The sequence below is a fragment of the Gracilinanus agilis genome, chromosome 3 (assembly GCF_016433145.1).
Source record: "Gracilinanus agilis isolate LMUSP501 chromosome 3, AgileGrace, whole genome shotgun sequence".
Classification (NCBI taxonomy): Eukaryota; Metazoa; Chordata; class Mammalia; order Didelphimorphia; family Didelphidae; genus Gracilinanus; species Gracilinanus agilis.
In genome coordinates, this window is record NC_058132.1 from 586,699,692 (window position 1) to 586,727,300 (window position 27,609).

The following is a 27,609-nucleotide window of genomic DNA, read 5'->3' on the forward strand; positions in this document are numbered from 1 at the left end:
TAGGTGTTATCTTCATTTGTAGGTGATATAACCCCAGTTTACAGATCAGAAAACTGAAAAGGTTAATAGGATCCATTGTTGACTTTTACTTTGAGTATATTACATATATCTGCAAAAGTCCTTTAAAATCTAAACTCTACCTGGCACCAGTCATAGTTTGACAATAAGCAGCTTCACTTAGCTGAGTGTTTTGTTTGATTCTCAGAAAACAACAGCTTCTGATGTGCTTGAATGAGAAGTCAAATATAAGATGAAACTTAATAGGGATAATTATTAAATTCAACCCAGGAGCTCCAAAAAATCATAGGATTATAGAAATATGGCCACAAAGTAATTCTTGTGACAAAACAAGACAAAAACTGTTGTTTTAGTAGATTGAAAACTTCATATAAAAGAGTGTGAAATGAAATCCAGGTAGCTAATGGATTCTCAAACTGCATTAATGGTGTCCATACTGAAGGAGGTAATAATCTTGCTCTCCTTGGCCACATTCAGAGAATTGTGTCCTAGACACTACATACATGTTAGAGAGTTTACTCACAACTTAGAACATTTACATAGGTAAATCATCATAGTAAGGAAACATTTCCATCAGGTAAATTTAATTTAGTAAAAATACTAGAAACTGCCATGGTCATTTGAAGGAATTGGAGATATTTAGGATAGAGAAATTTTCAATGGAATATGATTTCTTTCTAGGTATTTGGTGGGGGGAATGTCATTTAAAGGACTATTTAAACTTTATTTGGTCCAAGAAAGTCTAGTCTCACTAGATAACAACCACAAGGGATCTGATTTTCTCAAAATATCAGAAAGAAATTTCTTGCACTTAAAGCATCTCTCAAATCCCTCTCCTTCTCCCCCCCCCCCAAATAGCTGATTGAAAGAAGAATGAATTTCTGAATACTCTCATGCTTTTGGAACTACTTGTTGGAGCTATTGTAAGAAGAAATTTTTGTTTAAGATAAAAGTTTCAAATATGTCATAGATTTGGAAGAGTAAATGGCCTTAGAAGTCATTTGGTTCAATACCCTTCATTCTACATATAAGGAAGCACAGAGACATTGAGTGTCTTGACCAAGATTACCCAGGCAATAAATAAGGGGTAGAGATGATATTGGAACCAAGGTCCTCTAAAATCCAACATTCTTTCTATCACACTATTCAGTACCTCCCATTCAAGGTCCCATAAATTCTAAGGGATTGTGATTCTAATACCTATAGACAATTTTACCATGTTGGATTGTAGGACACTGGGGGAGAAAATGACATGATTAAGGAATGGCTCACAGGATATCAGTTGCATACCCTTTAATGGATATATGGTGACATATACAGAAAAGTTACCAAGAAAGGGAACCACTCTTAAAAGATGAATACAAAACCAAGGGTTACCTCTAGGCAAATCAGAAAATGTTGCATTTGAAGAGAGGAAAGGGGAAAATACATTCCAATTCTGTACTAAAAAGCAAATGTGCACATAGCTATATAAAACCCTAGTGAGGAGCAAGGGAATGAATCTTTAATGGTACCATTTATGTTTGTCCTAGTGCATGGGATTCACAAAGAAAACTGCCTACAAATCTTCATGTACCATTTTACTACATTGAAAACTGGCCACCATCTCACAGAGAAGCAACTGTAAATTAGATATGTATTGTGCTTGGTATGAGCACAACAAATTTAGAAATTTATGAAGTTGCATAAAAACACACAAAGGCATTTTTGAGATTGGCAAACTCTATGGCCTTAGTTGTATCCTGAGAGTTAAGGAAGAAGGTATTCTAAGCTACTGATTCTGTTGGTCCCTAACCAGAGGGTTTGCAACAAATCACCTTAGGTATTACTTCCAGATTCTCAAAATAAGACTTGTAGTCATTTGAACCTATTTCACAAGGGTTTGGTAAAGAAGACATAGTGATCACAAAACAACCTGATTGCTAAATAATAGGACTGTTATTTCAGAACAGTAACCATTGATCTTATTCTTGCACCACTTATTAGTAAGTGTATTCCGTTACTAAGAACATAAAACACAAGCAAAAATGTTTATTTCAGCACCATTTCATAACTGCATATTCAAATTAAAAACATGTTGCTGAGACTGGTTGCCTCATTTATACATGTAATATTGCTCAATCACTCAAATCTATGTATGGTTTCAATGATGGGAGGACTACTATCCTGGTTACCTCTAATCCCATTCCTCCTATAAAATTGCTACAAAGAATCCACCCAGTAAACTGGAGAACTTTCCTTTTTTGAAAATTAAGGATTATCAATTGAATAGTTAACCTTCTCATTTGTGGCTGCTCATTCTCACCAAAGAGCCAGCACACTTTCATTTTTACTCTCTTTTAGATGCAGTTTGGTAAAGTAAGGCAAAAAAATGATCTCAAAAGTTAAGAAAACCTAGGTTCATGCCTCAGATAGACACTATCTTTTTTAAACATAAATCACAAACTCTCAGAGACCCAGACAACCATGAAGATAATGAAGTGTTAGGGGCAATGCTGGCTTACATTAATGAAAGGCTTTTTCTCATCAGAAGTTCTCTATACTAATGAAATGACAGTTTCAGTAAAAGAAAAAAGTCATATTTTATGGCATTTATATTTCATAATTCTTTGGTAGTTTATTCACCACAAACTTGTTCCTTTAAATGACCCTTTGGATGACTGAGACTGTAGTATTCCATGACTTATAATGATATAAAATACAGAAAATTCTATTGGTACTAAAAAGATGGACCTTCTTCTTGGGGAGAACTTTAGCTTTAATAAAATAACTTTATAGAAATTGGTCATCCAGACTACTCTCTTCTTCATATCATTTTCAATGTCTACCCAAAGGGTATATCTTTGTTTATGAACTTTATAGGTTGTCAATCAATTATTTATCATTAGGCATTCTTCATCTTTATTCTTCATAACAGACAAGTTCTTGCCATACCTCTCTGTAGCCACCGCCATCCCCTTGCAGATAGACCTCCAATTCTTGCCCTGAGAGACCATGCTGTCCTGAATAGCAAGTGCATTCTGTATTTAAATTGGTCCCAGCCACTTGACTATGCTCCACAGAAATTAGTTTTTCATCTCATCCTCCTGCTCTTGGAGATACAATCAAGTCATTGGTATTATATTTTTTTCCTGGAAAGGGATCATAGATTTAGAGTTAGAAGGGATTGTAGAGGTCATCCAGTCCAATCCACCTCATTTTTCAAAAGAGAAAACTGAAAGCCAGAGAAGTGATACAGCTTGCCCAAAGCTATGCATGGTGTCAAAAAAAGAACCTGTATTTTAAATCAAGACCTTGATTCTAATTATTTAATTATTTATGCCATACCACCAATGCCATATGCCATTGTCTCTACATGTCAATTAATTGTCTCATATATCTACTAACTATTCTCTGTGACTTTCAAGTCAAAGCCTTCTTTTCTTGGTACCACTCCTCTATATGTGTTACCTGCTTTTATTAGAATATGAGTCCTTTGAGGCAGAGGCTGTCTCTTTTGTATATGTATTTCCAAGATTTAGCACAGTAGCCTTTCTCAAAGCATGCTTTTTAATTCATTCATTCATTCATTCATCTGGATATTCTTCCCTTTTCTTCTCTGAAGAGTTAAATCAAACTCTTTATAGTGATTATGCTCTCTTTCAGGAAGTTTTCCAGTATTTCAGGAGTGGATGCAATCAGTAATATGTAGTACATTATTGTTGTTCACTCATGTCTGATCCTTTTGAGTTTGTTTGTTTGTTTGTTTGTTTGTTGTTTGTTTGTTTGTTTTCGCAAAGATACTATAGTGGTTTGCCATTTCCTTCTCCAGTGGATTAAGACAAACAGAAGTTAAGTGACTTTCCAGAATCACACAGCTAGTGAGTGTCTGAGACCAGATATAGGCAGACCTTCCTCATCTTCCAGGTCCAGTCTATCCACTTAGCCACCTACCTTAGTTGGAAGATGGTTCAGTGGCCTGGAGTCAGAAATATTTAACTTTCTGAATTCAAATTTGGCCTCAGACACTTTCTAGCTGTGTGACCCTGGGCAACTTTCTTAACCCCGTTTGCCTTGGTTCATTATCTGTAAAATGAACTGGAGAAGAAAGTGGCAAACCAATTGAGTATTTTTAACAAGAAAACCCAAATGGGGCCAAAAAGAGCTGGATATAACTGAAAGAAGAGAACATCAAGATCATAGTCACTTAAAATAAACATAATCCTAACTTAGACCCTAATATAATAGGACATCTTATTAGACCCTAATATAATAGGACCTAATATAATAATAGGACCTCTTCTCCATGTTATTTAGGACAATGTCAGTGAGTTTAAATCTTTAATGTTGTATTGTTCAAGATAATGTATACATCTGGAATGAGAGGTTGTGTTTGTGTGTGTGTGTGTGTGTGTGTGTGAGAGAGAGAGAGAGAGAGAGAGAGAGAGAGAGAGAGAGAAAGAGAGAGAGAGAGAGAGAGACAGAGACAGAGACAGAGACAGAGAGACAGAGACAGAGAGAGTCAGAGACAGAAATCAGAGACGCAGAGACAGAGAGAGGGAGAAAGACAGACAGACAGAGAGAGAGAGAGAGAGAGAGAGAGAGAGAGAGAGAGAGAGAGAGAGAGAGAGAGACTATTCTACTATTAGCTATTCTCCTACAGTGTTTGGAAGACTCTCACCAGCTTACTAGAGATTTTAAGAGAGAACTGAATGAGTGGTCCAAAGACTGAGACCCATATGAAAAATGTTTCAAGAATATGATCAAGGATCAATTGTGAATGCTCTGTTGCTGGTGTGATAAATGTTGCCAGGACAATTTTATAATCTCATCTAGATCAAGATAAGAAACCTTTAGTATCACCCTACAGGATACCCAGAACAAGGAGAAGATTCTTTAAAGCCAGCAAGAGCACAAAGCAAGCAGACACTGTGAGTAGAGAGTAGGGAGTGAATGTGATTAGAGAACTCTACAAGAGGAACCTCCAGCTGGTATTAGCAGAGAGCCACAGCTGATATAATTAGAGAGATGGGAGTTATGATATGCTACAGTGAGGGACTCAGCATGAGATACACCCTCATATTGGAACTGTAAGAGATATTAGGACATATTGGAATTATAAAGTAACAGTATGAGACTTAGTAGGATTTGGCACATACTTGACAAGAGTAATATGTTCTTTTGATTATTTCCCTATTAACATTATTTCATTTCAACGTTTTATGTCCCACTTATTTGCAAATGTGGAATTATTGCCAGTATATTGTAGCATTCAATTAGGAATCTGACCCCCAACCAGGTGCTTTAGTTGATAGCAATATCATCCTCTTTTTCTCCCCAAATTAACCTTTGTCAGTCCTGCAAATTCCATCAAGGTATCATGATGCCTTACATCAGCACAGTGACAACAGTGAAAGAGGCTAGAAGCTCTGGAAAGGATATAGCTATCTCTCACTTCTTGATAAGGACCCGTCATCTACTAGCACACATGTATTTCTTGCTGTACATTAAGGCTCCAGGAATACATTGTGTTTCTCTGTCCATGATATTTCCCCTAAGAAGAGATATAACACAGGGGAATCCAAACATAGATTCAGAAGGGAAAATTACACAAATAGCCTGACATACCAGAGATGCAATCTCTGACCTATAGCCCTCGTGTGTTATGTCTACACATGTGTATAAACACATATGTGTAGACATAGCATATATATATATATATATATATATATATATATATATATATATATACAGAAAGCCTGAGAGAGAATAACAGAGGTATCAAACTTAGGTAGATATAGTTCCCTGTAAGCTACATAATGACTTAGAAACCACAAATCAGTATTACATAGTATAATTCTACTTACTTTTTAAAAATATTGCAGTACTGGGGAGTCTCACATTAGCAGGTTAGGAGTTTGACAGCTCTGGTATAGATATACATACATGGACACATACATGCATACATACATACATGAATAAAATTATTTTCAAAAGAGTGAGAAAGGATGGATCTCAGATTTTATTTGTAGAGAAGTTTTAAGTGGGGTATTTCAATTTACTCGCATGGGTAAGTGACTTCTTAAAGTTCTAGAGAGAGTTGACTAAAGAAGAGTTTAAGTGATTTGTCAGAAGCAAAACTTGAACCCTGGACTTCCCAGTTATAGAAGTGTTGGTAATCCAAACAAATACTCTTTCCTTCCTCAAATCACCTAATGCTATACTTTTTAATGTCTGTAACTTTAAAAAGGATCAATGCCATCATGTAGTGATAACTTGTACATGAATTAGATTTAGGTGAGTCAGTATTCCATGGTCATCTGTCTTACTCTCTCTTCCAGAGTCATCAAAGCCCAGAGGCAAGATAAAAGTTAAGTTGACTCCCAATGGCCAGGGATTCAGTGAATGACTCTGGTATCTTCAATGTCTGACCAAACTCTAAACACTCCACAATGAATGTTTCAGCTGCCCTTGTGGCTGTTGGAATAAATTTTTCTCATGTACTTATTCCACTTGGAAAAGTCTCACCTGCTTATTGCAGACATTTTCCTACCTCAATGATGGTTTTGAGGCATGTTGGTTAACCTCAATCTGGTTGAACCCATCTGTTGAGACAGTTTTACTAAGGTGAGGCCACTGTATATTCTACAGCTTTTTGGAACCACAGGTGGATGCCAGATGGACACCAAAGTTGGATGAGCAGCCCTGAGAAGGCAAGCCTTCATACAAGATGTGGTAATTCTCTCTGATACCCTATACACCCCTATAGTTTTTGATAGCTGACAACTTGGAGACAAGTGAGAGAATGAAAATTGATGATTTTCTAAAGTGATGCTGAGGAACTATTCTTGAATTGTGATGAGAGTGTAGATTAGGGGAATTTTAAGGCTTCTCCAAGTCTCAAAAGATAAGAAGAGAAATAAAAAGAAAACTGAATCAAGTCTCAAAAGATAAGAAGAGAAATAAAAAGAAAACTGAACTGAGGTATAGGTTTATAGCTTTAGGTGACTCCTCTTTGTCCGCCATGTCAGGATTCATGTCATTGATGAATCCCAGAAATAAGACATTTCATAATAAGAGTTTTAGATGAAAAAGATGGTGGTCAATATGTCTAAGCAAGAGGATAGATTCAGCTATGTCCGCTCATTTCACTTGGAAATCAGGCAGGTGAAAATAATTGTTAGTCTTTTTAGAAATGCATGGGAAATCCTTTATTTTTCATTAAAAAGCCAAAGAAAAATTATAGTTGTGATTTAAAATAATGGCTGGAATAAGAAGATCTTGCCTATAGCATTATTTTTAATTAATATATTTATTTTCTAAAGTGATATTAATCCTGTAATATGAGACCTCACCATGGCAATACATTTGAGATTACTATGATTTCTTTTAAATTAATCTAGCCTCAACAAACAGGACTCTGTCTTTTAATACTGCCTTCATTTTTTAAATTAACAGAACAATTCCCACACATCTTATTAAAATAATAGCTGTTGCCCTCCTAATAAACCAAGACCATACAATTCCCCACATATTTTATTAATTGAGGAATTAGATATAATTTGTATCCAATTCACTTATGTAATATTTTAAATTAGCCTGGACCAATAAAATAACAAATTCATTATTTTCTACTACTACTGTAAAATTAAACTAAAAAAAAATCATAGCAAATAATGACTAAGAAAGTTAAAGTGCGTTCCTCTTTAAACAAAATTAAGTCCAGGTATATCTCTGTGGAAATATAATGCCTTGGGCATGCAATACTTCAACTTGCAAAGCATTTTTTACAAAGGAAATATCATTAAAATCAACATTAAAGAATCATCAAAGTTAAGGAGAGCTACAAAAGGACAGCACAGAGAATGAAATGTATAGTGAAAAGAAGTAGCCGTCCTACCTTGTTAGTCACACTGTTCTGCAAAGGTTGGATTTGATACTTGTCTCGTAGCTCTCTGGACCTCAGTAATAAGATACCATGATAGGCAAAACCTTATTCAATAAATAGAAATTTTAGTAGACCTAGAATCACAAAGCATATCAGAGAAATGTCTTGCACAATAAAAACTTGAGAATCTGATAAAATGAGACCTAAAGATTGATAAAACATCCAAGAAATTAGCTTAAATAGACTCAGACATAAAATTCATTAACAACATTGCTTCCTTTTAAAACAATATGTCAAAGTTCTTCAAATGATTTGTTTGCAAAAAACTATACATGTATTACTTCATAGAGGATATAAATTATATAACACCCAGGTTTTGCTCACTTTAAGACTCTAAGAAAACTACCCCAGATTTGAATGACAATATAGGCTAGTTTCCCTTCAAAACTATAGCTTTGAGACCCTAACACTATTTTATTTTTCCAGCCAGAAGATATTTTATTTAACAGGAAACAAACTTTGTTGAAAAAAAATTGCAGATTAAATGACTAAAAATATCTTGTGTGCATACATAAATAGAACAATCCTTCCCACAGGTTACCACAGCCCACCAAGAGGGCAGGAAGCACATGGAGAGAATTCACATAGTACATATTTAGAGAACACACAGGACCAGAGAAGATGTACCAAAAGGTCCATGTGCCAGACATACATGTCAGTAAGGTGCATAGTCTGGGTCCACGCCTAGAAGAGATATACAGAGAGGGTCATCCACGGTCAGAGTGTACATATAGCCAAAGCAATTCACAGCTGACTCACTGCAGAGCTGCTGATGTCCTTTGGAAACTGCACTCTAAAAATGTCATCATGGTGCTCGCTATTAGTTTCCTTTGGGCACAATGTCACTACTAGGCATCTCTCCTGGTTTCTGAATTGCTTTATATTGCCATCAGCTAGAGGATAAGGGTTAGTAAGCCTCTCTTTTATGAAGAAGAAATAAACATTTTTAGTGCATTGTCAAGAACTGTGAAGTAACACCTAGACAGGCAGAAAAAAAAAAGCAACAGAATATTCCAAGCTAAGATGTAGTCTACTTTTTTGACTATTTTGTTCTTAGGGTCACTCAAGGTCCTTGGCCCCAGCCAACTCTTGAATATTAATAATAAAATAATATTTTCATTTCTAAGTATTTTCTGATTTTAAATCTTCATCTGTCTAAACAAATTGTATGAATTCTGTAACAAAATCGTATGAGAGTTAGATATAGGCCAGGGTTCTTTTCATTCTCATGATGCTTTCTGATTGGCATTCCAAAAATTGTGAGGCTAGATGAAGCAGAAATGGCAATTAGCTTCCATACGTTTTGACATTCTTATTTTTCTCATATAATCTGTCAGAAACAAAATCCATGAGTTTTGTTCTGTACTTTGCTTTACATATAAAGAAAATGCTAATTCCTCTATAAATACAAGCCAATATCAGACCTAGAAGCAATGGTCATACTTTGACATTATTCTACCCTGCCTTCCAAAAAAAAGAGGAGATATCCGATTCATGGATATCCTCTTCATCCAACTTAGAAGTCAGAGGAGAGAGAGAAGATACTATTTTGACCATGAAAGGAGAATAAAATATCAGATACTTACTTGAAGTGCCAAAGCTCAACAAAAAAGAAGAAAACGTTAAGATAAAGCCAGACATAGAAAGAAGAAAGAAGAGAGAAGAGAGTTGGCAGGGCCAGGTTTGGGGAGCAGTAGAGAGGAAGTCAGAAATCCTCTGTGCATATTGATTGCATATTTCATACTAATATTGTTTTAAAGGACTCTTCCTCTATTCTTTATAGACCATTCCTTATGTCTCTTTTGAAATTTGGGTCTAACATCACACCTTCTGTATTTCAAAGTCTATGAAAGTTTGAAGGTCTTTTTTTATGGCAAGAGCTACTTTCCTGTTTTAAAGGACTCATTAAAATGTATTTGCCTGGATATACAAATATCCTGACATGGGGAAGAGAGTGTGTGTTTCTTTTCCTCCTAACACAAATAGTTATAACTGCCCATCCAGGTCTAATCTTTGTCTGCCCCTTAAGGTATCACCTCCCAGAATTCTAAATCATTATGCTTTCTTCCAGGTCTCAAATATTATTTTGCTATGATTACATATTTGTGTCAAGTTTTAAATGTACAATGTTAGGGAAAATTTCAAGGCTAAAATTGAAAGGACTTTTTTTTTTTAATTGGCAGCAGAGTAGTATAGTGGATAGTGTTTGACTTGGAATTAAAAGACTGAGTTCTAATCCTGCCTCTAGGATCCTTTCCAAATCTATATCTTCAATCTTATATTTAATATTTCAGGATCATAAAGCACTCTACATTCTCTAATTCAATTTCACACACCTTGATTTGAGCTGCAGTATACAAATGGTAGATTATAAGCAATCTAATAAAAAGCATCATGTAACCAATGGTATCAAACAGAAATGGGGGCTACTAATCCATACAAAAGATCCCTGCTAGCTGTGTATTTATTTTATCTTTAAATGTAATGTTATGCAAAAAAGAGACAGCATTACAAGATGGAAAATGAATAATTTTGATTATATTAAGTTAAAAGGGATTTGTACAAACAAAACCAATGCAACTCAGATTAGAAGAGAACCAACAAAATGGGAAAAAATTTATAAAATAATTATTTGATAAAGGCCCAATTTCTCAAATATATAAAATTTAAGTTAAATTTATGAGAAACCAATTCATTCCCCAATTGATAAATGATCAAAGTATATGAATAGGCAGTTGTCAAATCAAAAAATCAAAGATATTAATTATCATATTGATAAATGTTCTAAATCCCTCTTGATTAAAGAAATGCAAATTAAAACAATTATGAGGTACTACCTTAAACTAGCAGATTAGCAAATATCACAGTAAAGTAAAATAATAAATGTTGAAGGGAATGTGGAAAAAATGTAACAATAATGCATTTTGGTGGAGTTTTGAATTGATCCAACCATTCTGGAAGGGAATTTGGAATTATGCCCAGAGGGCTCTAGAAGAGCACATATTTTTTTGAACCAGGAACACCACTACTAGGTCTGTATCCCAAAGAAATAAAAAAAATGGGAAAAGACCTGTTTGGAAAAAAATATTTATAGCTTTGATAATATGTGGACATAGATTAAATCCTGTATCAGACACTTTCTAGCTTGCAACTTGGGAAAAGTCACCTGTGCTTTTCAAAACTCAGTTTTCACATTTGTTAAATAAGGATAATATCAGCACCCTTATCATATGATTATTGTATGCTTCAAAGCAGATGTCTAACAAGTAATTTGCAAACTCTGTATTATAATATACATTTGAACTATTATTATTATTGTTCTCTGCTTTCTTTATGAATAAGGTTCAGATAGAAAAGATACAAAGATCTGTTGCTCTTTCTATTATTTCATATTGTTGTATTATTGTGTATTTGTATAATTTTATAATAATATAACAATTATTTTGTTATTATTATTACTAATGTCCTACAGACTTTTGCACTGGTAAGTAAGAAGAATCATTTTATAAATTAATTGGAATACTGAGATGGAAACTCATCTTCTGTAGGATCATTGTTACAATCTTGGTTAAGATTCTAGGTGTTGACAGGATTAGTGAGATTATATACATTTCTCTTGTTCCCATATCATTTTAATTTCTACTTCTAGTTAAATATCTAAAAACTCTAATTTCTATGTAGCTTAGAGATCATTAGTATTCAGTATGATAACATATCTTAAAATTGATTGTAAATTGTTAGGTATTAACGCTGTCTATAGACAGTTGTGGGCAAAAATTCTGATTAATGATATTCTAGTGCCAATGAAGTTCATTTGTTGAATTCTTAAGGAATTTGAGGGTTATGCATTTTTTAAAACCCTTAACTTCTGTGTATTTGCTCCTAGGTGGAAGAGTGGTAAGGGTAGGCAATGGGGGTCAAGTGACTTGCCCAGGGTCACACAGCTGGGAAGTGTCTGAGGCCGGATTTGAACCTAGGACCTCCCGTCTCTAGGCCTAACTCTCACTCCACTGAGCTACCCAGCTGCCCCCGAGGATTATGTATTTTTAGTACAGTGATTTATTGGCTATTGGCTTGTGAATGATATGGAGTTTTTTGGGCATGATTCATTTAAAAATACATTTTAATGAATATAGGTTGTCTTTATTTAATTACATTTTCTCCTAGTGTTTCCTCTATCCTGTCTAAAATGTTTTTTTTTACAAAGAGGAAGAAAAGGAAAAAATCCTGCTAAATCAATCAATACTTTGAAAATATAACATATATATAATAGCAGTGGTCTACATCTGTGTACCCACTCTCCAGTCTAAGAAATAAAGGGAATTGTCTCTCTATCTCTTCATTGGGCCTTTGTTTTGCCAGCTTAGCTTACTCCATTTAGGATAATTTCATGTAAGCCATTCTATGCTTCCTTGAATTCATATTTGTGGCTCCTTTCAGAATCATAATATCCTATTACATTCTTGTGCCATATTATTTTTAGTCTCACTCCAAATAATGGTGGGCTTGCCTGCCTTAAGTCTCTCCCCACTCCCATCCATCTACCATTTAGATGCCAAAGTAAGTCTCTTAAAACTCAGGTTATTTCCTGTCACTTCCCCCTCCTCAAGACCCCCCACACACTTAATTAACTCCAGTAGCTCCTTATCACTCCCAGGATCAAATATAAAGTGTTCCAGTTGGGGATCAATGCCCTTTATAACCTAATCCTCCCACCCTGGCTTTCTACTCTTATACCTTACTTTTTGACATATGTCCTTCAGTACAGGTATATTTGGCCTCCTGGATGTTCCATGAACAAGCACATGTAAGAAGAAATTTAATTGAATAACTTTTAGTTACTTATAATGATGTCTCTATAATAGCTTGATGAGCTGGAACAGTGGGATTCAAATAACTTCTAATAGAAATAGCAATATTAATAACAGCCTCTGCAATGATGAATGTGCTTATAATTTCTCATTTTTTCTCCTTGCATATTCTTGAGTATGACATGAGGAAACTGAGCCCCTAGTCCTGCAGTGTCATAACCAAGTGACCTGAAAAAGGAGAAGAGATAAGAGGGGTGACCTCAAATACCTCTATACCTGGAAAGTGTTAATCATTTCAAAAAATGTTCAAAAATCCATTTTACCTTTTTTAAAAATGTATTTATTAGAGTATTTTCCATGGTTACACAATTCATGTTCTCTCCTTCCCAAATTACCCCCACTTCCAGAGTTGACAAGAAATTCCACTGGGTTATACACGTTATTGCTGAAAACCTATTTCCATATTCATATTTGTAATAGTAGCATCTTTTAAAACTAAAATCCAGAACCATATTCCCATATAACCAAGTGATACATTGTATGTATTTCTTCTGAGTTTCTAATCCAAAAGTTCTTTCTCTGGATGTGGATAGTGTTCTTTTTCATAAATCCCTTTGGATTGTCCTTGATCATTACATCGCTATTAGTAGCAGTCTATTACATTTGATTGTACCTTAATGTTTCAGTTACTGTGTATGGTGTCCTCCTGGTTCTACTCATTTCTCTCCACGTCTGTTCATGGAGGTCTTTCCAGTTCACATAGAAATCAAGCAGTTCATCATTCCTTATAGCAAAATACTATTCCATCTCTTTGATATACCAAAATTTGTTTAGTTATTCCCCAATTAATGGACACCCCCTCATTTTCCAGTATTTTGGCAACACAAAAGCAAAGCCATAAATATTTTATGCAAAATTTGGGTTACAAACCTGAATACTTAATTCTGTTAATAACTTAAGTCAAGCAATTGTCCAAAGTTTATTAAAGCCATTGTTATCTGGACAGCAGATGTCTCATATCACATAGATTAGACATAGCTTATAGGCTTCTGACTTCAGTCCCTCTGGAAAACTTTCTTAGGGATGCCCAGAAACTCTTCTTTTCAAAGGACTCTCTAGATCCTTACTCCTCTTTATCAAAAGATCCCATCTCTTAAAGGGTGATTTTTTTTGGGGGGGGGGGCTGTTCTGTGTTGATTCTTTTGATTGTTTTTCATCGTCTCTTGTTTTATATTAATATTATTTTCTCTATAATTTTTAAAATTTATTTTATTTAGTTAGATAATTGTATGGGTGGTCCTGTGGGACAACCAGAGTTTTTTAAACTTTTATGAAGTTAGACTTGTGAAGATGTTACCTTCTGGCCAGTAGGTGTTTAAAGAGAAAAAAAATTTTTTAATTATTTTTTTAATTGAGGTAGATACACGCAAGATGAGAAAAGAAAATAAGTTGGCTTGGCAGGGACCTGTCTATAAGATAGGGAGGAATAATTTTCCTGAATGAAATTGTGTTAAAATAGTGTTTTTCTTAGTGGGAGGCCAGGTAGAATGGGTAGAATGAAATCTATCTAACTGTGCTGATTGTTATTCATTTTTTTGGGTCACCACTATACTCAAGTTTGCAATTGTATATAATTTAGAATACTGTAATTTAGAAGTAAATTTTTCTGTTAATTATCTTTGGACGTGAGGACTTCTGAATTATATTATATACTACAATGTTATAAAATCACCTGAACTATTGTAAATATTTTCATAAACTTGACTATAGTAGCAACATCATGTTTGTATTTACTCTTATTTTGAAACACACACTTTACCACTCTAATAAAGGAAACTATAGAAAATATATATGAATTTGATCACATAAAGATATTGAGATGACAGCTTCTTCATATGGTAGAATTTATACCATGAATAGAAAATCTAGCTGAGAAAAGATCAAGTCTGTATTTTTGAAGGTTTAAGAATGAATGGTGAAAAAGTTAAATGAAATAAAGTGTTTGAAACTTCTATCATTTCTTCCCATATAAAGATTTTAAAGGTATACTGTATTCTGTTATATGTACATAAAACAGCTTCTTGCTATTATAAGGCATGCTTTGCACCATTGAAATTTAATTTAATAAATTGACTGAATTATCATAGTGTAGATTATAACATTTAAAGGGTTTTTGTATTGTTATCATGAATAGTTTTTATTGTGATTAAGTAAAATGAGTCTTGTTTTCCTTATTTTTAAAAAAATGATATCTAATTTGAATCCCTGCTCAGTAAAGTAACCAGCTTGCTGAACAGAAATTGGATTGACACCATAAGTGTAAAACTACAACCTTTAAAGTAAAAACCAACCATAGGTTACCTTATTTCTTAAATAAGACAGTAATAATTACTTATTTATTTTTCTCTCTGTGGGTCTTCTTGGAATTTCCTCAAGGAGCTAGCTAGAATCTTGTTCTTTCTTCTCCTTACAGAACTGAATTTTTAAGCAACTCATTTTGAGGAAGTAGAATGTCTCTCACCCTGAATATAATAATTCTTTGTTTAAATCTTAGATTTCCTTTTATATTATTGTGGCTCACCACTTTATTAAATTCTCTTTTATTTCACTTTGGTTCTATCCATTGGCTGCATCTATACTGCTACTACTGTGTCTCAAATCCCTACTTGTTATACATCCTGTCTTCCTTGCCTCAACTATTTCCCCTTTTACTCACACTTGTTTGACAAGAATCAAAAGCACACTTAATATGATTTCTAGCACTTACACAAAAACAAAGCTAAATCTGTAGAGCCTATTTACATTATTGTTGTTGCTCAGATAGTCTACATTTACCAACAAGACTGATATTTGAGATTGAACACAAAGGATTTATTTTGAAATACTTCTAAAGTCTTCTTTTCAGGCATGAATGTCAAATCCTTTCTGAGGATGTCAAATCACCCATCAAGATGAATGACTTCTGAACAGATGGCTCCTATCACTATTTGTCTGTCCCTGAGTAAAGAGTCAGGGGTGCTCTTGTTTGGGAATATTGAGGTAAGCCCCACTACATGACTCAGTTTTCTCAAACAAGGCCATCAAATCTGAGCCACCTTGCCACACTGTCATTCCTTGGCCTCTCTCATCTCTGCCTGAGATTAAACAAGAGCTTATTTGTATATTTCTTTTCCCTCTCAAACTCATTTTTTTGCAGTAACAAACCACATTTTTGATAGCTCACTACTTGTTATTTCCTAGAAAAGTGTATTACCCTCATTAAGATACCTATATGCTTCCATCATATGTCCTTCATCATCGCTCTACTGTTTTATTGTCCCCTCTGCATGTGTGAGGAAGCAAATCCTTCTAGTCTCTCCTCATAAGGGATGAATCTATGTAATTAAATTTTCTTTCTTGTTTTTCTTTCCGTGATGACTTTTTAATTTTTCTTTAATTAGAATCTTTTGAAATTTTCTAATTCTTTTGTCTTGCTGACACCTTTATTTTCAGTCTGGTTCTTTCCTCATATCTTCTACTTCCTCCTTTTGAAACTCCTAACAGAAAGAGCCATAGTGAGCAGCTGCACCTATTTTCCTTATTCAAGCTTGTTGTTTCTGTCAAAATAAATGATGTTAGTTCCTCTTTGTCTCTGATGGGCTGGGTGAGCTTTTATATTTGAAATTGTTGAAATTTTAAAATTCTGAATTGAGATCTTAGGGAAGTCTGCAAAATGATGTTCTTTCCGCTTTGTTGGCCTCAATTTAACTTCACTCAGAAACCTTACACCTTCCCTGAATCCTTAGTCAATTGATAAAGTCACAGTTAAAGAAACTCAACTTGTGGTTAATCCATGGTTAATCCACTAGGATTTTAGAGTTAAAAATTGAATTTTTTCTTGAAGAAATTTTCCCTAGCACAAGTGAGCAAATTCTTCACTGGCAATAGTATTTAACTCATGTTTCTCTTTTATACTCCCCTACCTATAGTAAAGGATTCTGCTCTCATAACTTTGGACATGTTCAGAAAAAAATATTTTTTTCCTTATGTTTGAACTCACAGATTGCTGCAGAGTCATCTGATCTATCTATATAATCAGAAGGGTGTGGAGTCCATAACCTCTGCAATCCCTGAAAAGCCAAACTTCTCACCCTTCTGTTGATGAAGTATGGGAGTTGGTTCTATAATGGTAACTATTTTTCTTATAATATATGAGATAGTGGAGTGACATCTGTGTTTAATATCTTGTGACTCCACGGTACCAATGATCCATCATTGTGTCTCACTAAAAGCCACACTAAGTACACTCTGCTTGGAGAACATTGCAGATGAATTTCTTCTCCTGGCCATCTCTGCTACTTTGGACCACCATTGGCATCAGTTCCCCTGCTTCCTCTAACTTAGCTCCAACTGCTGCTGACTTCTCAAGGTAGCTGCTGCCTATTCACAGGAAAGTACTAACATTATACATAAAAATGTATAACATTATACATACATATACTTAACATAAATACATACTATGCCCTAGAAGAGAGCTTGCCAGTGTCAAATTGATATATGTATAAAATTTATAATCATGTTCATTTATCTGATATTTGTGATCCTACAATGTAAATTGATATCTTCCCCAATTTTTAACCAAAGAAGGCAAATGATTCCCCAAAGTCTTGAAGTCTTTTGAAATATCCTTTTTTTAAGCCCTTCAAGTTTTTTAAAAGCTGTCTGACTTTCTCATTTTGCATTTATGTTACAGTGTGGGAACTGCTTTCCCCCTGAAGATCTTGTAAATATTTGCCTGACCTATATGTTTTATTATATTTGACTTTTATAAGTTTGCCCTTTTCCCTCTTTTTCTCTGATTATCGTTTACGTACCTCAGTAGGGGAATGTCCCCTTTGAAGAATGCCCTGAATGTATTTAGTATTGGTCCATCATTGAACATGTCCAGCTTTAGAGCCAAAAGGGTGATTATAAGAAGAAATTTAATTAAGTAACTTTTTATAACTTAAAAGGATTCCTCAATAATAGTTTGATAAACTCTAACTATGGGAATAAATAATATATAATAAAAATTGAATAGAAGTGAGTCTCTGAAATGATAAAAGTGCTTGTACACTTCCTTTTTTTCTCCCTGCCATATATTCTGGAGGATTGATATGACAAAACTGGCACCCTAGTCCTTAACTTAGTATCATAACCAAATGACCTGAAAAAGGAAAGGAGAAAGGGGTGGTGGTGCCCCAGTTATAACCCATATTCCCAAAATTTATTAACCATTTCAGTAAAATGTTCAAAACCCATTTAGGAACATGTTCTGAATACCTAGTTCTGTTAACAATCTCTGCTAAGCAATTGTCAAAAGTCTATAAAACTCATTGTCATCTGGACAGCAGATGTCTCATGCCACATAGACTGGGCATGGCTTGCAGACCTCTGACTTCTCTATTTTGTGCCGACAAAATAGAATCAGATCTTTGGCTCAGAATGTTGGCCCAGTTCTTTTTATTTCTTTCGCACTCCATTTCTCAGCTCTAGGCTTTTTCTCCATCAGTCCCTATGCCAGGAATGTTCTCTCTCCTCTTCTTTGCTTATTGGATTCCTTGTCTTCCTTAAAGTCCAAATTAAAATCCAGTCTTCTGGGGGAAGTCTTTCCTAACCCCTCTTAAATCTAGTTCCTTCCTTCTTTTAATTATTCCCTTTTTATTTCTTATAGAGCCCATTGTACATATTTGTTTTCTTGTAATCTCCCCCATTAGATTGGTATTTTCTTCAGGACAGGAACTTTCTTCTAGTGTTTTTTTTTATATCTAGCATTTAGTATAACATCTGTCATATAATAAATAGTTAATAAATGTTTATTGATTCTGATTCTGAGTTGATAAGTATCTAATTAGATTCCAGTTCTTTCTTCTGAAAAAAAGTGATTTTGTAAATATTGTGGGTCTTTCTGTTTATCAATAATCTTCTTGTAGTATGTGAGAGTAATGGATCTCTGTTTTAGCCGCCTTATTTACATAATTCATATTTGTTTCCAAAATATTTATACTAATTTGTAAATCCAACAATGGTGTATTAACAAGCCTATATTTCTATAATCATTTTGACATCCATGACTCCAAAATTTTGTCTTTTTTTACACTTTCAAAGTGTAAATTGAAATCTTAATGTAATTTTGAATGTTTTATTATTAGTTCTAAGAATGTTATTACAGATTTTGATGACTTACAATTTTTTTCATAATTCTGTTCACATTTTTTAACCATTTATCAATTGAAGAATAAACTTCGTCCTCATTTATTTCTATCAGTTGCCTAGACATATTGAATTCCCAACATTAGAGAAATGTTATTTCCAGAAAGATGTTTTCTATTAAATCACTCTTCTTTTTATCAAAGTTGCATTAATTTTGTTGTACAAAGGCTTTTCAATTTTTATAGTGAAAATTATTTTATTTTTTGTAATTGATTCTATCCCATGTTCATGTAAAAATTCCTCAATCTGTAGCCGTGAAAAAATGTTCTGTTTTTATTATTATCTCTAATATTCATGTCACATATGTATTTTGGATTTATTGTAGTATAGGACAATGGTTTTAGAATAATTTCTATGGTTCCACTTCCCTATTCTCTAGGAGTTCTTATAAAATGGGTATTTCTCTACTAAGTAATATATATTCTCAGTTTTACCAAATATTGATTGATTGAATTCTATTATTTCTTATTGTTCCTTGTTTCCTTTGTTTTAGTGATCTAATTTTTTTAACCCTGAGATAATACTTTTGAAAATTGTTGCTCTATAATATGGTTTAGCATATGGAAGTATCATCCCTACACTAGAATCTGGAAGTACTATTCCCTACCATCCATTGCTACTTTTTTTCACTATTTATCTTGATATCCTATATTTTTGATCTTATAGATGAATGCTTTATTCAAATGGCAAATTAACTTTGCCATTACTGTCACTTTTATCATACTGGCAAGCTCAAGTCATGAGCACCAAATATTCCTTCAGGTATTTAAGTAGTCCTTTAACTAATTTAAGTAATTTAAGTAGTACTTTAACACTTGGTATCTATTGAACTCTTGTGTGGTTTGGTACATTAGTCAACAAATACTTAAGGCATTTTGTTGTTTTTGGAATGAGATTTCCTTTCCTAGTGTTGCTATTTGGATTTTCTTCTCATTGTATAGAAATGCTATTAATTTTGTAGGTTTATTTTAAAACCTGCAATTTTGCGAAAGCTCTCAGTTCCCTCAATAGCATAATTGTTAATATTTTAAGATTTTCTAAATAGATCATTATTTCATCAGCATGCATGTGTGTAATTTTATATGCTCCTAGACTATATTTAGACTTGTCAATACATAAATTAAGAATTTAACTGCTAATCTATTTAACAGGATGTTAAAGTTTTCAAATTTATATTATTTTATGATAATTGCATATAGTTTTTTTAATTATTCCATATATTAAATGTTAGAATTATATTTATTTCATACAAGAAATTTGTGAGTTATTTCTCAATTATTGAGAATAATTACCATAATATTTTGCTAATTGTCCTAAAAGTTTGATAACATTCTTTGTAAATTAATTAGAATTGTGAGATCTCTCTCTCTTTATCCCCAACCACCCTTTGGAATTTCCATTATAACTAGTTATATTTTCTGCAATTGGATCAGTCTAGACCGGTCTTTTATTACCTCACAAATCTCAAAGATACATATTGGCTTGGAGAGAGACATAGAAAGTCAGAGTAGGGGAAGGAGAAAGAGAGGTAATGGAAGGAGATGGAGAAAAAAAGGAGAGTGGGAGAAATAGAGACAGACAGACTTTGACAGAGAGAGAGAGAAAGAGAGAGAGAGAGAGAGAGAGAGAGAGAGAGAGAGAGAGAGAGAGGAAGGAAGGAAGAGGGAGGGGAGGGATGAAGGGGGAAGAAGAGGAGAAAGGAACAAGTATTTATCAAACACCTGCCACGTTACCACACTGTGCTAAATGCTTTACAAATATTTCAATCTCACAATAACCGTGTGAGTTAGCTTTTTTTATTATCTCTTTATACTTGAGGAAATTCAGGCAGGCAATGATTAAATGACTTGCCACATAGTAAGTTTCTGAGGAAGCATTTGAATTCAGCTCTTCTTGACTTGGGTGCCCAGTATTCTCTTCAGAGAATTAATTACCTGCCTAAGCTAAGGGCATCATTTAATATAGCTTTCGTTTTAATCTTTTCTATTAGAACATCATATTTAAACTGCTTTTAAATTTAGTTATTTCTCATTTTCCTAGTGTTTTTTTAATTTAATGAATTCGTATCCATACAGGAATTATTACATTTCATTCTGAGGCTTACAATCCAGAATACTCCTCAAATTCTCAGTTTCCCTATAACTTAAGAATTTTGTGAAACTGATTAGATTTTTCCTGTTTTTTGGCTGTTGAGTTATAGAAAACTAAACATAGAGTTGGAAGAGATTTCAAAGGCTATCTCATCCTGAACTTTCATTTTATAGATGAGAAAAGAGACTCAAGAAGGTAAAGTTAGATGCTACATGGAAGAGTAGGAGACTTTAGACAAGTCACAACTTCCTTGGATATATTTCCACATCTCTAAAATGGGAAAATGGACTAGAAGTCCTTGGTGATTCCTTCAAGCTCAAGAGTTGTGATAAACCTAACCCAGGTTCACATATATTAAGATATTAAAACATGGGGAAAAGAGTGACCGACTGTAGTATGGCTTTAAGAGATAATGAATAACTGCTATCTGTCATATTGTAGAGAAAAGATGCATTTCACTGCTCAGAAAAACAGGTACTAAGAGAAAAACAGAAACAAGGATTGAAACCAGTGGTTCCCAAACTTTTTTGGCCTACTGCCCCCTTTCCAGAAATAATATTATTTAGCGCCCCTTTTCACATACTGTCACCACCCCCTTACAGTTATTCAACACCCCCAAATGCACCTGTGGCCATCACCGCTTCCCTGGATTGCTGCAGCACCCACCAGGGGGTTCCCACTTTGGGAATCACTGATTTAAATAAATCCTAGGCACTATGCTAACTGTTTTATAAAAAGCATCCTACTACATTCTCACAAGATAGACTGCTATATTGTACCTTCATGATAGTTACTTTTATTTTCTACATACTACACTTAAGTAAACCTAGGCAAATTGAGTGGTGATGGCCAGATCTGGACTTGGGATTCCTTAATCCAATTCATTTCACACTTATTACACACTTTCTATGCCTTGGCACAGGAACAGACATAGTTTCTGGCCTGAAAGAACTCACAATCTATTGGTGAGAGACAGTACACCAAAAAAAGAGTGTAGTAGACAATAGAACATCTTGTTCTGTGGAGCCGAAGCCAAGCAGAGCAGGAGATAGTGGTTCTTTACACTGTATCACTTACCTGCCTCTAGAACAGTGGTTCCCAAACTTTTTTGGCCTACCACCCCCTTTCTAGAAAAAATATTACTTAGTCCCCTGGAAATTAATTTCTTTAATTTTAATAGCAATTAGTAGGAAAGATAAATGCACCTGTGGCCATTACCACTCTCCTGGATTGCTGCAGCACCCACCAGGGGGCAGTGGTGCCCACTTTGGGAATCATTGCTCTAGAAGCTAGGAAAATAATTACATAGTCATGGAATTAGGGTAGGAACTTAAAAAACTGGAGGAATGAAGAAAAAGTTTTGTACAGATGAGCTAATCTTTGAAGGAAATTAGGAGTTACAAGAGATAGAAGTGAGGGGGAAGAGAATCTCAATGATGAAAGAGATCCTAAAAAAGGATTTGAAGGCAGAAGATAGTGTTATGTACTGGGAACTGCAAGTAATCCAAGCTATGCTCTCAATAGTCAATAAACAGTTTAGTGCTAGTGGTGTTTGAGTGTTCAAGGAGGATTAGCACCTCAGTTGTGAAGACTTGCTGAACCCCTTCATGGCTGCTTACCCTTTTGGTGTCTACCTGGCATTTAATTTTCTTTTGTGACTCCAAGGAACTGTAGCAAGCACAATAACCACATCCTGGTAAGTCATCTTGGCAGGTGAAGCAAACCAGGTTGGTAAACCAGGTAAACCTATGGGCCACAAACCTGGTGAGTTGCGGGGGGGGGGGTGCCTCAAACATGCAAAGACTTTCTTTGTGGGAAAGGGTGAATGAGAGCAAATTATGCCAATCTCCTTCTGTCTTAAAACAAGCACTGTGGAGTGCTTAGAGTTTGGTCAGACACTGAAATCCAGTCATGCCACTCAATTAATATCAGTGACTTCCTCAGGATACTGACTTTTTGGCTATTCCATGAACAACACACTCCATCTCTCAGCTTCTGGAATTCTCTAGGACTGACCACCCCTACACCATGCTTATAATGCTTTCCCTCCTTTGCTTAGAGTACTTATTTTTTGGCTTCCTTTAAGTCCCAATTAAAATCCTACTTTCTACAGGAAACCTTCTCAAATTTCTCTTCATTCCATTTCTTTTTTTGTTAATTCTTTCCTATTTATACTCTATATAATCTGCTTTCTATATATTGGTTTACATGTTGTTCTCCTCCCCATTAGACTGTAGTTTCCATGAGTTCAGGGACTTTTTTAACCACCTTTTGCATCTCCAGCACTTAGCATAATATCTGGCACATAGTAGATGCTTAATAAAAGTTAATTGACTGATTTAGTTACTGAAAATTTCTAAGCCCTTTGCAATGGAAAGCTTTGGGAGAAGTTTACTGCTCCTCTCTCAAGCTCTCATTCCTCAGAAGGGAGAAGCAATTAAGGAGCCAAGGTGTTGAGTATGAAAAGTTGAGTCAGTCTCAATAGGGATCATTTTTCAGGTAGAAAGTACCTTGGTGAGGCATGATATATTCTCCAGTTGAAACCAAGTAGAGATATTGATGGAAAATGAAGACACAGAATGTGAGCAGAGAGTGTAAAAGAGTGTATGGAATTGTGTTGATGGATGTTAAATGCCAGATGACTTTTTATTTTATCTTAAAGATAATAGGAAGCCCCTGTAGCTTCTTGAACAGAGAAGTAGTAAGGTGAGATCTATTCATTAGCCATTTCAATTGGAAAGCTCAGGTTAGTAGGGATTGGTTAAACTCTGTATTCCTTGCTGTGCTAATAGTCAATACATTTACCTTTTCATAAAACTAAATTGAACTTAATATATGTTTTTAGAAAATGATGGATCCTTTTGGAGGAAAAAAAGAGACAAATATGATGTATTCTTAATGGTTTATGCAGCCTCTACTTTTTCTTTGTGGCCTTGATAAAGAACATCTTAAAATAAAAATGAATTAATTTAATTAGAAAATGATCTTCAAACAAAAATCACTGAGAGTCATGAATAAATAAAAAAAACTAAAATGTGAGCAAGTCATATTTCCAGAAAAGGTCCTGAATCTTGCATATTAAGATAAATTATAATTCACATTCCTGATTCACAGAGGTCTCACTGTAAGGTTATTACAAAACAATTTCTAAGTAAGAGATGGAGAGGACTATGGACACTTCAAATTTTTTCATATATAAGAGAACATAAATCAGAAGCTATTGTATTACAACAATTCATTAGCCATAATAATGACTCAAAAACATCTTATCATTCTTCATACTTTTATGCTCTCAACTAATAAATTCCCATTAGAGAGACTCAGGCATTTTAGGCAGCCTTGACACTCAAGGTACTCTTCATTTCAAAAAATTATTAATGCTGACATGTTTGGTCTTCAAACATCATGTCAGAAATATCTGATAGATTCAGTTTTAATGACTCTTATATCCTAGGCTTCTCTTAGATCATGCCAAAAAACACTTCAATTTCTAAACCAAACATCTAACATTTAAAATATATGTTCAAGAAATAAAGAAAGTTTAATTTTTTTTTCAGTTAGAAAAATGATATAAGAAATTGTGGAGGAATGAGGCAAGAGAATTTTCTTTCTTTTTTCTTTATTTCTTTTTCTCTCACATACACTCTTTCATATGCACATATCATTGGGATAATTTTTCAGCTTGGGCTCAAGTCAAACAAAACATTTTTTCAATACATTTTATTGTAGTTTCTTGGGGTTAATCATAACCTGTACATAAAATGAGCCAACAGGATTCAGGCAGACCTGAAATCAAATCCATCATCAGACAGCTTACTGTATGAATGTGGGCAAGTGTAATAAGAAAAGGATAGAGATAGGATAAGATTTAAGAGCAGTGGAAGGTTATCTTTAAGGCACATCCTAGGAACTCAAGGAAAACTATTTTAGCAGTTCCTCAGAGGAGGAACAGTTTGGATGTGACAACAGCTAGAGTGACTTGACTTCCTGTGGGAGGTTAAGGGCTTCCTGTTCAGGAATGGTGGAGGAAAGGTGGGTTTATCAGAGCTCATCTACCTCACCTGACTGTGGAGAAGGAGTATACCCCTAATTCATCTTTGGAGGGACTCTATTTGGGAAAGATCTAGAAAAGGATCTGGCCATACCTGCTGTGCTTTTCAGAAGGTTTATCTAAAAAAAAATCCTGTCAAATAGGCTTTGAGGTTTTTACCTCAGAAGTCAGACCTGCTGGGATGAACTTAGCCATTGGAGTTCATTCATAATGGTTTTTGGAGACAGCTTTTAGGGAATAAATCAAACCAATTACCAAAGCTTAGTCAGTTTTGGGGATGCCTAGATAGAAACAGGGAGTTAAGTTAGCTAGAAGAAACAGAAGGCTCCCTCTTGGGAGGGATATAGAGGATTGTGGGTAATTAGCTAGATCCCTTACAGTTAGGGACCCCTTGTTCTGATCCTCAGGTTGTATTCCCTCTTAAAATAAAAGAGATACTGTTTTTTATAATAATTGTTTCCAAAGCATTTGCATAAATGGCCCAGTGAGAGAAAGGGATTCAGTTTCACTCTCACTAATGGAAGGTTAGAATATCTGTCTGGGTATTCAGGGGTAATCCTGAGTGGATCTATTACTATCCACATCTGTGGCTCTTATATATATATTTTTTTCAAATTTCTGTATATATATATATTCTTTTTTTTACAAGACACTTAATCTCTGTCCACCTCAGTTTCCTCAACTATAAAACAGGGATAATAGTAACACCCCATCTCTAAGGGTTATTGTGAAGATAAAATAAGATAATATTTGTAATGTGCTTAGGGCACTGTCTGGTACATATTAGGCACTTAATAAATGTATATTTCTTCTTTCTTTTTCCACTTAATAGTTGTGAGTCTTTTAAACTCAATAGGTCTCATTTTCTTCATCTATAAAATCAAAGGTACGATTAGAGAAGGTCCAAGGTCTTGCCAATTATAAATCAATGTTTCTATGTAGATTTTATATACAGAAGGGAAAAATTTGAAAGGGAAAACTTAAAATAAGAAATAGGCTATACAGAAATTTGAAAAGCTTAATGACACAAAGTAAACAGAATTGAGTGACTTGCCCAGAGTCACACTGCTAGTAAGTGCCTGAGGTTGGATTTAAACTCAGGAAGATGAGTCTTCCTGACTCCAAGCTTAGAAATCTATCTGTTGGACCATGTAGCCAAATTAAGGAATAATTTCTGGTCAGTATATTTAACTGTGTATATATAAGTATGTATTGATTATTTTTCCCCACATGCTAGACTAACATAGAAAAAAAAGACAAGATTTGAATTAAAGGTCAAGCTCTTCCATTTAGTAGCTATGTGAATTGTGACAATTTTTTTTTTCACTTAACTAAGTCTCAATTAGGCAGATAGGTTGCACAGCTGGGCCTGCAGTTGGAAAACCTGAGTTCAAATCCAGCCTCAGATACTTACTTTTTAAGTGACTCTGATCAAGTCAATTAATCCTACTTTCTTCATTTTCCTAATTTGTAAAATGAGCTGGAGAAGGAAATGGAAAACTACTCCCATTTCTTTGCCAAGAATACCCTATGGGGCATGAAGAGTCAGACATGACTGAAACAAATGAGTAACAAGAACAATAAGGATTCAATTGCTTTATCTCTAAAATGAGGGTGTTTGGCTATGGAGAGATATGTTTGGTCATATCAACCCATAAAAAAAAGAAAAAAAAAATTGGTCCTTTTTGTTTCTCTCCTTCCAGTATTACATTAGTAAAGTGGTGGAAAATGAGGCAAAAGGTGATAAAAATTGCATGCATTTTTAACTTTTTTACAAATATAAACTTTTTTGTTCCCTAGCTGTTATATATTTCTCTACCAATTATTTCACTTATTTCTAAGGCAGAAGTCCCCAAGAATTTTGTACGTAATACCCTTTAAAATTGTATTGACCCCTGTAAATAACCCTTAAAACTTTTGTTCTTCAGATAATTAAAAATTGAGGACCACAAAGGCATATTTTAGATGGGATATACATGCATACAAACAAACATACATATATATATATAATATAAAAAATAAAATATATTAGTATTATGATGAAAATTATTTTGACCACATGACCCCATGAAAGTATCTTGAGAATATCCAGGCATCCCCATAGAGAATCAAATTAGTTTTGACTATCTCATGATAAATGCAACTAAAAGATAAAGGCATTATGTGGCTAAATGGAAAGATAACTCACCTCTCTTAAGAATAAAAAAAAACTTTTTGTAGAGCTGGATTTTATTATATATCAAACAGGAAACATAATTTCAATAGACATTTTGCCATCTCATATTTTATGTTCCTTATAAGTCTATCTGAAACAAAATGAAAGTCACTAGTAAAATAATTAAAGGTTATATAGATGCAAGATCCATTGCAGAGGAAAATAAGGTAGAAAGACTCGACCTAAAACTAGCTAAAACCTTCAAAGTAAATCAACATCTACTTTAATAATTCCTTATTTTGATGGGAATGTAGGCATAGAGAAA